Raw genomic sequence first — 13,040 nt, forward strand, 5'->3', positions numbered from 1 at the left:
TCCCACAAAATTCTCGAAACTGCAAAAAATTTTCCAGAAAATTGTGAAATCGGAAAGTTTTCCCGAGAAAAAAACGTGAAATTCGGACATCTTCACGAAAAAAATCGTGGAAATCTGACATTTTCAAAAAAAAAATAGTGGAAATTGACACCCGTGTCCAAGCTGAAGCTAGCGTTAAAGTCAATGGGCATCTGAATAGTGTCGATGCACGCCGATTTTGACTTGAGCGACTTTTCGTGTGTGTGTCCAAAAAAATTTGAAGCTGGCGAAATTTTGCCGTGAATTTTCGCATGAGATTTGTGAATTTATTCGCCGGCGGCGAAACATAGAAATTCACCACGAATTCATGCCAGGCGAATTTATTCGCCCATCACTACCCTACACCATCAGGTAAGTATCTAACCAAAAAGCAGATTTTATAGTATATTCCTATGCTGTATACCTTGATTGCACTACTTGATTGTACTACTACTGTAGTGTGCTTGCCTGGTTTTAGAAACCGAAGCAACACTATCATTGTGTAGCATTGGGCAAAACAAAAACAAATACAGATATTGGGCCCTGTTATCCAGAATGCTCGGACCCGGGGTTTTCTGGATAACAGATTCCGTAATTTGGATCTTCTTCATACTTCATAGGCTACTAGAAAACCATATAAACATTAAATATACCCAATAAAGTGGTTTTGCTTCCAATAAGGATTAATTATATCTTAGTTTGGATCAACTACAAGAAACGGTTTTATTATTACAGCGAAAAAAGAAATCATTTTTAAAATTTAGGATTATTTGTATAAAATTTAGTCTATGAAAGATTGGCTTTCCGTAATTCAGGATAATGGGTTTCCAGATAACAGATCCCATACCAGTACAGTGAATCCTCAATTTTACATACCCTAATTTTAAGCTTTCCCCCATTTATATTTTGTGATCCCACCAATATATACTATATTTCCCAGATTTGACATTTTCCTGGATTTTACATAAATTGTTTCTGGTCCCCTGAAAAACGTACAATGGGGGTTCTACTGTATGTATGTAGGTGGGTTTGCTCAGTTTGGTCTCTGAAATTACTATTTCCTTAACTGGAAGTTTTATTTATATGACTTTAATGTTAGAACGTTCCATGGGATCTCAACCAGATCATATTATAAATACAAACTTTTTAAAGGGTCAAAGGAATGGAAGTACTTTGTTTAGAAAGGTAAGTGCAGCCATTCTGAACTAATGGCAAAGGGTCATATGGAAAATGTGGAATTTTTTTAGAGCATCCAGTGACAAATGACAATGGCTGATTGTACTGAATGTAAATACAGTCCATTTTCAATTAGTGAAAAACCACTTGCATTCATTACAAGTGTTTCTGATATACGTGATCTGCTAACCTCATTCTCAACATATTAAACTAGGTCAGAACTATTGACAAACAGGAAATTTGAGGTGGGATGTCTCAGATTCATTTTTGAAGATATTTAAAAGTGCACATGATATAAATTGTAGCAGCAATTCGTATTTATTTAATGTTCGTTTCAAGTTCTTTGAGAACTCAGAGTATGCTCAATTTCATCCTAAAATCAGGACAGAGTATTTAACAGCATTGTCATATCAGATAAGCTGAAGTCCCAACATTCCATAGTATTCACTATACCAAGAAGCAAGAAATTAACAAAAGTGTATTTGCTAATGCATTTCTTTAGTGCACCTCCAGGCTCTGCCAACTAAGCAACACATACCGTAGTTTAAATGCCAGTAGAAAACAGCCACAAACCAAACCTGCAAACCTAGCAGGTTCCTCTCACCCACATCACTAATGTTTGTTACCCCTAAAATTCATTTCTGATTGCTCTGAGGTTGCAAAGTGACACACAGTGCCACTGAAATATGTCAACCTCAGAAATGTACGCTGGTAGATGAAGTGCCTTGCACTCAAATGTGCTTCTAATTTTGCAAACTGCGGTCATTCATTAAAGGGATCCTGTCACGATTTTTATGATGTTTTTATTTCTAAATTACACTGTTTACAATGCAAATAATTCACTCTACAATATAAAGTTTCATTCCTGAACCAGCAAGTGTATTTTTTTTAGTTGTAATTTTGGTTTGTAGGCGCCATCTCAGGTCATTTTGCCTGGTCAGAAAGAGCCAGCACTTTAGGATGGAACTGCTTTCTGGAAGGCTGTTGTTTCTCCTACTCACTGTAACTGAATGTGCCGCAGTGGGACATGGATTTTACTATTGATCTACTGGGCAGCTGTTATCTTGTGTTAGGGAGCTGCTATCTGGTTACCTACCCATTGTTCTGTTGTTAGGCTGCTGGGGGGAAAAGGAGGGAATGATAACACTCCAACTTGCAGTACAGCAGTAAAGAGTGACTGAAGTTTATCAGAGCACAAGTCACATGACTGAGGGCAGCTGGGAAACTGATAATATGTCTAGCCATCATGTCAGATTTCAAAATTGAATATAAAAAAATCTGTTTGCTTTTTTGACAAACGTATTTCAGTGCAGAATTCTGCTGGAGCAGCACTAATAACTGATTTTTGAAAAAAACATTTTTTCCCATGACAGTATCCCTTTAAGTTAATTTTTAGAATATTATAGCATGGCTAATTCTAAGCAACTTTTCTATAGTTCTTCATTTTTTCTTTTTTTTTTTTTTTTTTAATTATTTGCCTTCTTCTGTTTCAAGCTTTCAAATGGGGGTCACTGACCGAATGCTCTGTAAGGCTAAAAATTTATTGTTATTGCTAGGGATGCACCGAATCCAATATTTTGGATTCGGCCGAACCCCCGAATACCAAACTGAATCCGAATCCTAATTTGCATATGCAAATGTGGGGTGGGAAGGGGACTTTTTTTTACATCCTTGTTTTGTGACAAAAAGTCATGTGATTTCCCTCTCCCCATAATATGCATATGCAAATTCGGTTCGGCCTGGCAGAAGGATTCTACCGAATCCGTATCCTGCTGAAAAAGGCCAAATTCTGGCAGAATCTCGAACCGAATCCTGGATTCGGTGCATCCCTAGATATTGCTACTTTTTATTACTCATCTATATTGTCTCTCCTATCCATATTAAAGAATCTTACTCAAATCAATTCATAGCTGCTATGGTAATTTGGACCCTAGCAAATAGATTGCTGAAATGCCAAACTGGAGAGCTACTGAATAAAGAGCTATAATAACTCCAAACCCGCAAATAATATAAAATGAAAACTAATTGCAAATTTTCCCCCGAATATCACTCTCTTTATCATACTAAACTAAAAGATAATTTAAAGGTGAACGTCCCCTTTAAATTGTGTAACACAGGATTTTCTGTTGGCCTAAAAACATGTAAAAAGAAGTATGTGCTCCAGGTTGTATTAACCATTTGAAATCTACATTTCATAGATTTTTTTTTTTGCTAATGCTCGTCATTCAGCTCTGCTGCCTATAAGGAAATCCAGACTGGGCCACCCTGGAAAAAGCTGCCAGGCAAAATGCACAATGGGTTAATAAAAGGAGCTGACATGTTTTGAAAGAAATCTCTACGTCTCCTGAAAGACACAGTCAATTATTTTGTGGTAGACAGAACTGCTCCAACCTTTCATTGGGTGCCAGCTTTTCTTTTGCTTTTGGGCAAAGCTTCAAGGCTGTTCAGATTCAAAGCTTAGCAGTTCTTTTTAGCTGTTGGCTTATTACATCATAGCACTTTCCACCTTTGCTTATGCAACTGGAGAATTAAGATGAAAATCAAGTTGAGAGAGATACTTGCCTTTGTCCCTCATCTTTTATTCACATGGGAAAGTCTTCCATTGTGACAGCAGCTTTAGTTTTACATCAGAAGAGGTTTATTAACATTAAAATGAAAGCAGCATATATCAGGACGGCCGGAACCCCATCAGCACAGATGGACACAAAGAATGGATGTGACTTATATGTAACCCAGCTTGAATCAACATACTGATCAAGTGAAAACATACTACCTCAAATGGTCACTATGGGGCAGCAGAACTGCACTCCAGTTTAAGTGCAATACCATTCAGTAATGATCAATTACTAAAATACAAACCCTGTATGTATGATTGATCCCAGTGAACACGGTACTAAAATAAAAACAAATGAAATATATCTATATAATATATATAATATAATATCTTTGACTTTATGTAACAGGAGTCATGCTGAGCTATTGTGGAAATAAGAAAGGGTTGAAGGGCATTGTCCTCTGCTGTCGCCCACCTGTGTATTGTTGTGTATTCTGGCTGGGCAGCCTTTGCACCATAGTTATCTGAGTTATGTTTTTATGACACGTTAGGAAATTAATAGAATCTATGACTCTTTTTCATGTTTCCCCCCGCTGATGAACCATTTACTGGGCGAATTGCTGCACCATGGCACAAAGTACCAAAACTCTTATGTTTTTATTATTTGGGGGCAGATTTATCAAGGGTCGAAGTGAATTCGAGGGAATTTTCGAAGAAAAAAAAATTCAAAATTCAAATACATTTTTTGGTTACTTCGACCATCGAATAGGATACTACGACTTCGAATTTACTTCGACATCGTTTCGAAGTAAAAAATCGTTCGAATGTCATGGGAAATTTTTTTTTTTTCAAAATGAATTGGTTAATAGTGCTGCTCCAAGCAGAATTCTGCACTGAAATCCATTTCTCAAAAGAGCAAACAGATTTTTTTATATTCAATTTTGAAATCTGACATGGGGCTAGGCATATTGTCAATTTCCCAACTGCCCCAAGTCATGTGACTTGTGCTCTGATAAACTTCAATCACTCTTTACTGCTGTACTGCAAGTTGGAGTGATATCACCCCCTCCCTTTTCCCCCAGCAGCCAAACAAAAGAACAATGGGAAGGTAACCAGATAGCAGCTGCCTAACACAAGATAACAGCTGCCTGGTAGATCTAAGGACAGCACTCAATAGTAAAATCCAGGTCCCACTGAGACACATTCAGTTACATTGAGAAGGAAAAACAGCAGCCTGCCAGAAAGCATTTCTCTCCTAAAGTGCAGGCACAAGTGACATGACCAGGGGCAGCTGGGAAATTGACAAAATGTCTAGCCCCATGTCAGATTTCAAAATTGAATATAAAAAAAATCTGTTTGCTCTTTTGAGAAATGGATTTCAGTGCAGAATTCTGTTGGAGCAGCACTATTAACTTATTAATTTTGAAAAAAACATGTTTTCCGAAAAAAACTTTGACTTCAATACTTCGCCAAATTAAACCTGCAGAATTGCTATGTAAGCCTATGGGGACCTCCTACAAACTTTTTTAAAGTCTTTACACATCCAATAAAAATCCTTCGATCATACGCTAGAATCGAACAATTTTTATTCGATCGTACGATTGCCAAATTGTCAAGTTTTTCAATTTGATGGTTGAATTTCGAAGTTTTTTGTACTTCGAAATTCGACCCTTGATAAATCTGCCCCTATGTGTATCATAAGATTTAGCAACATTGTATCATTATATATTATTATGTAAATAAAACTGGACTCATGCCCCCAACTAGTCTGACCTTATTAATGGGTAACCCTGGGCCCAAACATCTACTGATGGACTGGAAAAGATTTCTGCAGTGTCAGCTAGAATAATATCCATTGCTACAATACCGTCTTATTTGATACTGAGGATGACAGTCAAAAAGTTACATTTTCTTTTACATTTAAAGTTTGTTTTTATTAATGGAGCACCTATAGTTAAGCTATTTCTAGACATCAAATGTCCTATTTTAAATGAGAAGGGTATTTATTGTATCATTCTGTAAAGTGCTATGAAGGTACAAACTTTAGTAGTGTTCATGAAGTTATAAGTTATAAAACCTAATACAGGTATAGTATCCCTTATCCGGAAACCCGATATCCAGAAAGCTCCAAATTACGGAATGGCTGTCTCCCATAGACTCCATTTTATCCAAATAATCCAAATTTTTGAAAATGATTTCCTTTTTCTCTGTAATAATAAAACAGTAGCTTGTACTTAAACCAAACTAAGATATAATTAATCCTTATTGGAAGAAAACCAGCCTATTGGGTTTATTTCATGTTTATATGGTTTTCTAGTAGCCTATGAAGTATGAAGAAGATCCAAATTACAGAAAGATCCGTTATCCAGAAAACCCCTGGTCCGAGCATTCTGGAAAACAGGGCCCAATATCGGTAGATGTTTTTGTTTTACCCAATGCTACACAATGATAGTGTTGCTTCGGTTTCTAAAATCAGGCAAGCACACTACAGTAGTAGTACATTCAAGTAGTGCAATCAAGGTATACAGTTTATAAGCAGCATAGGTATATACTATAAGATCTGCTAGATCTGGTTAGATACTTACCTGATGGTGTAGGGTAGTGATGGGCGAATAAAATAGTAGACTTAAGGCATGAAGACCCAAATTACGGAAAGATCTGTTATCCGGAAAACCCCAAGTCCCAAGCAATCTGGATAACAGGTCCCATACCTGTAATAACAATTTCAGCCTATACTTAATCAATATTATGGTTTGGGTATCACTGACCATGGCACACAATTTTAGGGGTAATTTGTGAAACTATGTGGAAAGTATTTTTTTTTAATTACATTTTGTAGTGTGAAGACCTGCAGTTTCCCCAACAAATAGGACATAGGCACATAGGCTTCCCTCCTCCTGCCCACCATCAGCACCCTAACTTACTCATCATTCCGACATTTAAATTAGGGAACGACAGGAGGTGCAGTTCACAATGGGGCCCTATCCTTACTGCTGCCCTATGGCAATGTGGATTACTTGATCTTTTTTGTCATAAAATAGTATAATTAATTTTACGCTTGCCACCATTGTGACTTGTTGCTAGTTCTAGGGTTGTAAACTAAGGCTGTACTAATCTGTCTCGGAAAATTGTATCGATAATCTTGGAAAGGGGTGTGACCTATATAATGTATAAAAAGTTTACACTGTATACATATGTATACTGTAGGTTTTTTTGGAAGTTCTGCTATCTGCTTCTAAAGCCTCCTTGCTACTTTATTGGTATTTCCTCAAGTATCTGTAGGAGATCAGAGATGATCCTCAGGGCTCACTATCCCAGTTCCCAGCATTCTTATGCAAATAGATCTCAGGGCCCTGGATTGCAAAGGATTAATTGCTGTTTAAGAGAGTGTGATCCGATTCTACAAGAAATGTGACAAGGAAAGGGTTACAGATACTTTTAGGCTTCTTCCATTCTTCTTAAGACCCCCATACACGGTCCAATAAAAGCTGCAAACAGACTGAGTCGGCAGTTTATTGGCTCCTGTGTGGGGCCATCCAACAGGCTTCCACGATTGATATCTGCCTGAAAGCCGAGCAGATCTCGATCGCGGCTGCATCTGTGCGTCTATGCGGTCCCACAATCTGACCGTCCGTATTGGATCCATTATGATCCAATCTTTGGGCCCTGGTTCCCACGATCGGATCAGCCCAATATCACCCACTTCAATGTGGACATATTGGGGAGAGAACCGCTCGTTTGGCGACATTGCCAAATGAGCAGATCTCGACGTCTATGGCCATCTTTATGCTAAAGGCTTACCATGTTTGTGCATGACAACCTTATCTAGCTATCTTTGCTGGCTATCTTTCTGTCTGTACATGTGTTACTTGCCACCTTCTCTTACTTTACATATGGGCCTATGGGCCACGGTCACATTTACAACTCATATCAAAATAACCCTTATTTTATGTGTGCCACATTGCTAAAAAATACCATTTGCTTAGTTTAGAAGAAAGTAGAAAGAAGTTTATAGGAAAAAATATATCCACCACATTTTATTTACTATTCTACTCCCATTTTTTTCTCAAAATAAATTTAAACAAGGTCCTTAACAATACAATTCCTTCTTAATTACATACAATGTATTTTTTGTGTCAGTTGTTCCCCAAATATTTTGAATATGTTGAAGTGTTCTGTTCTGATGAACTTAGGATCAAAAGGGTAAAGATAAGGAACACACATTTAACAGGGCAGGGAGGAAGTCCTGACACCATGCAGTTCTTATCATATTTATAAATTAAATTGTGGGTGAGAAATGTCAATATGGGTAGTTTCAACATTGCTACATTTTAACAAAGCCATTCACCATGGGCAGCCAAAAGATGAGGGTAAAATAGCAAAGCGACTAAGGGTGGCGACACACGTTAAATTCTGGGGGGCTTAGTCGCCCAGCGACAAATCGCCTCTTATTCGGGTGACATCTCTGCGAAAAGCTTTCCCGCCTGCTAAAATGTAAATCACCGTGGGATGGCTCGATTCGTTTTTCTAAGTTGTCCGGAGTTTCCTCTTGAGGCAACTTCGGGCGACTTTGGAAAATTAAGTTCTCCTAGTGCCATCCCACTGGCGATTTAGATTTTAGCCGGCGGGGATGCTTTTCGGGGAGATTAGTCGCCCGAAGAAGAGGTGACTTGTTGCTGGGCGACTAAATCTCCCTGAATCTTAGCTGTGTCACTGCACTAAAGTGTACAGTAGATAAAGGAAAGATGGACTTTCAAACATTATAGTGCCTGGTGAGTCCAGACAATAGCAACAAAACAAGGAGTAAGAGTATTCAAACCAAAAGTGAAAATGAACAGTGAACAATAATGAATACAAGGCTGGGTTTAAATACCTAAAATTCACAATGACTAGGATATAGCTAAAACAAACTCAGAGCAAATAACAAGGCTCAGATGGCAGGAATGAGAATGAAGTTAAAACAAAATGATGTGCTCTCTTGTCATCAACTGCTCTCAGTAATAGGCAAGATCGATAGGATAAAGTAGTAAAATACAGTGAGGCATGAAAAGAAAATATCCAGAAAGTAGGGCAGAGAAAATAGCAGGAAAATATAATAATAATGCATCAGAATAATGAATACAGAAGAGAAGAATTTGAAAGAGGGAAGAGTAGGCCTCCTGGGCAGTGCATAAAATGTGGGCAATGCACCTGAAGGGGACAAAGTAAAAACACCACCAGAAGTTGCTAGCTGATATTATATTGCAAACCACTGGCATTCTTTTGGGTAGAAGTGATCCATGCATGAGTACTAAGGGACATGCTCTTGCTCTCTGCAGTACCCATGTACTTCTGCCGCTTAAGGGGAGGAAAAAAAGAAAATATGAAGAGGTTAGAGAAAAAAAGTAAAAGGAAGAGCTAAATAGCATACAAGTAATATAGGATGTTATTCAGTCTTTTTGGGTTCAAGCCCCTCTTTTGGATTCCACTTTTGACCAGGGTCCCCTTTAATCAACATAAAGTTTGGATACCTGAAAACCTTATTATAAGTCACCCTTCTGTAATTTAAGGAGTATCCAACATCAAATTATTCAGATTTGTTCCAAAGTTGGTTTTCAAGATGTGGTCCCTTTCAGCTAATTTTTGACCCATGAAATGTGCAATGAAGGACACAAACAAGATAGTTGAAGAGAAAATGGACATCAGAAAAGACATACATAGGGATACAGTTTTTAACGTCATACCTATTCGATTTTTATTACAAGAGCTAGCAAAGCAACCTAGATCAACATTGGGTATTCTTAACCTGGTATGGATTTTGTGATAAAAGACTGAAAAGGGTGTGGGAGAACTGACCTTTTCAAAGCATCAGTAGGGAGTAAAGTGGCTTTAAAAAAACAAAAAACACATGGGAGGATATGAGTTATAGGACTATTGTAGAGAACATTCTGTGGGAAGTGCAGGCTGTATCTAACAACATCATTTTGAAAGTAGAGGAAGTTAGCAAACTGGAAAAATAAAGCTATGGGAGAAGTGGTTAATTCTAAATGGAAGTGGGCAGCATAATGTTACCTCTGTAGACAAATGTACTGTAGATGTGACATCACTGTGTTATAGCAACAACATGCCATAGCATTTATGCCTGTTCACACTGAGTGGGGTTATTTAATAAAGTCAGATTTTTTTCTAAGGGGAAAAAAAGATTTTCATAGGGAAAAAAAACCTACATTTTTGTGATTTATTAAAACCCGAGGCTGCTAAGAGTCCGAATAAAAAACTATTCCATCTCAAACCTATCAAGATCACGTAGAAGTCAGTGGCTGATGTCCCATTTACAATTGGAAGATATGATCTGTGCTGGGTTTCGTAAGATAATTGAGAATATTTCGTAGTTTTCGCTGATGTCCCATTTACAATTGGAAGACATCATAATCTGTGCTGGGTTTCCTACGATAATTTCCGAATAATTCATCGTTATCGAGCAATTATCTGAAAAAAACTCTTCAGGAAAACTTTTCAGGAGTCAAAAATGAAAAAAAATCGCACAATTCGGATTTCTTTAAACGATTTTATCGAGTCTTTTCCCGCACCAGAATTTTTCTAGTAAATGTATTGATAAATACGGTAAAAATGAGCATGGGAGTTTGGTCAAAGTGGTTTTAAGAAAACAGTGAGACATTTTCAGATTTTAGCAATTAACCACCTATATCTTAACACCAAGTTCTCAAGCGTAAAAAACCTGAGTGGATTTGATCGGAGTTTGTAGTCGAAAATGTTGAGGTAAAATCGGACTTTGATAAATAACCCCCTAAATGTCCAGGCCCCATGTGTAATAAAATAATGTGCTGCTCAACCAAACCATAGTATCACTGTTGACCATATCTAACTCTGAGCCCAGGTGTATAAACCCTGGACTGTCACTCAAGAATCTTAACAAGGTGGATGGGTCAGGTTAAGGCAAATAAGTGAAAAGGAGATGGATCACTGGCAGAGGTTGGTGGCCTGGGCGAATTGCACCAGACCCCTAGCTTGAGGTGAGAGAAAAGTGCTGAAAGCTCTGAATCAGCAAGAACTTTTGCACACTACAATTGAAGGTAAAAAAAAGCTTTATTTCACATCACTCAAACCAGGCATTCTTGGTTTTATTGATGTGAAATAAAGCTTTGTTTTACCTTCAACCCGCAGGCCCGGATTTAGGGAGAGGCAGCCTAGGCCCGGGCCTAGGGCGGCAAGATGTTTAGGGCGGCAAGCATCTTCTTTATACTGTCTGTAGCTTATAGTAAAATGTTCCCACTCCCAAAACAGAGTAGAGCACCCGCCCCCCACATTGACCTGCCGCAGCTGAGCTCAGCATGAATGTGTATAATAGCATGGCTGCCGTGTAGCCACCCCAATAGGGCTCCTCTCCTGCTGTGTGCTTGTGTTGTGCTGAGTTCCTACAGAGACAAGTAAAAAAGCAGTGCAGACCTCTTCTTCCGGCTGCACGCTGTGCGTAGCGGCGCATGACGTCATCACGTCACTGCGCATGCGTGCCTCATCGTTACGTCACTCGGCGCGGGTGCGCCAGCCTAATCAGAAGGGAGCAGCCTGGCCAGTGCTAGTTCTCATGAGCACGCTGCCCGCCGTGATAGTGAGCTGCCTGTGCACAGTGGAAGTGCAATTGCACACACAGAGCCGCTCCAAAAAGTGCATGTCTGTCAGTGACTGATGTGAATTTGGCTGGCTGCCTGCTGGCCTACAACTGAAATCATTCAATCAGGAATATGATTCAGCTTCAAGTGGCTGCAGTCACTGTACTTTTTCATTAGCAATTTGCAATTCTTACAGTGGAACTTGGTAGGTTGTTAAACAGTTAATTAATGAATTAATTAATATATAAATAATTAATAATTATAATATTGTGCTGACTGTCTGCTGAAAAATATGAACTAAATAGATTGTATGCTGCTGGCAAAATTTAAAAAGGGACTTTTTTGTTTTATAATTAATATTTATCTGACGCTGCCATTTGTACTATGAGCTATCTTCCATAACCCTGTATTCCATGTCCTGATTGGATAAAGATTCACTTCCAGAAAATGCGGGGCGGGGGGGGGGGCGGCACAGTAGCTGGGCCTAGGGGGGCAGGTAGGGTAAATCCAGCCCTGTTTGAGGTGTGCTGGAGTGATTGCTCAGGTCCCATGTGTGGCCTACCATTTGGTCCTCCCTGAAATAAACCAGATATTGCTAATACAAAAAAAAACCCCAAAACAAAAATATAGGGGTATATTTATCAAAGAGTGAAGTTAATAGGGAAGTTCCGCCACTAGAGTGAAATTCCGCCACACTCCATTCATTTCTATGGGATTTTTATAGGCGTATTTATCAAAGGGTGAACTTTCACTTTCACCCATTGATAAAAACGCCTTTCAAAATGCTATAGAAATGAATTAAGAGCTGTGGAAATTTCACTCTAGTGGCGGAACTTCACTCTTTGATAAATTTACCCCATACACTCCACATCATATCTTGATGGATGGCAGTCTAAGCCTTGGGGTTGCCCTAGAGGTTCCTGCTACACAGTTTTGGAAGCACTGCTATAGGATCGAGTTCTGTATCAGCAGCAGTTCCAACATGACATTCATGTTGTCAAAGTGTCAGTAATATAAATGACTTAATAGTTATTACTGAAGAACACTGGGAACCTTGCTCAAAATAGAAATTCAGTAGGCAATGATTGGAATAATAATTATCTCATTTATGATGGAGCCAATGCTTATAATTAGATTTAGGAATTTCCCAAGCGCTGATGTTAATTATATATACAGTATAAGTAAATAAGAGGTCATCATTTGGTTATTATTATATGCTAACAAATCTAAAGGTGTGTTACAAATGTGTTCTTTGTTAGGTTAAAAGCACTTTCTTTTTAATTTGTGCATGTGGCTGTCAGGGGCCCTATAGATGGAACCTAATTTTTACTCAATCTTCTGCACTTTCCGACATAGATTGTGGCTGTCTGGCTTCTAGTGGGCGTGTCCTGTTCGTTCCAACATACGGAATGCTGTCTCACGTCCGGATTGCCTCTTCAAACATACACCCTGTGAATAAATAAATACTCCAGCCTGTTCTCATTGTGAAGTGGCCCCCACTTACTATTTAAACCTTGGTTATTCAGCTTCTACTGTGTTTTGACCTTGGCCTGACTTCCCATGTTTGAGGCTCCGCAGCCTTCACCGACTGTCTGTCTGACTTTGTACTCTGCCTACTGATTCTACTTTGACATCTGCATTTCCCTGGGACTTCTGCCTCTTCCCAACTAGTTGAAGTCTCG

Source organism: Xenopus laevis, chromosome 8S (assembly GCF_017654675.1).
Source record: "Xenopus laevis strain J_2021 chromosome 8S, Xenopus_laevis_v10.1, whole genome shotgun sequence".
Classification (NCBI taxonomy): domain Eukaryota; kingdom Metazoa; phylum Chordata; class Amphibia; order Anura; family Pipidae; genus Xenopus; species Xenopus laevis.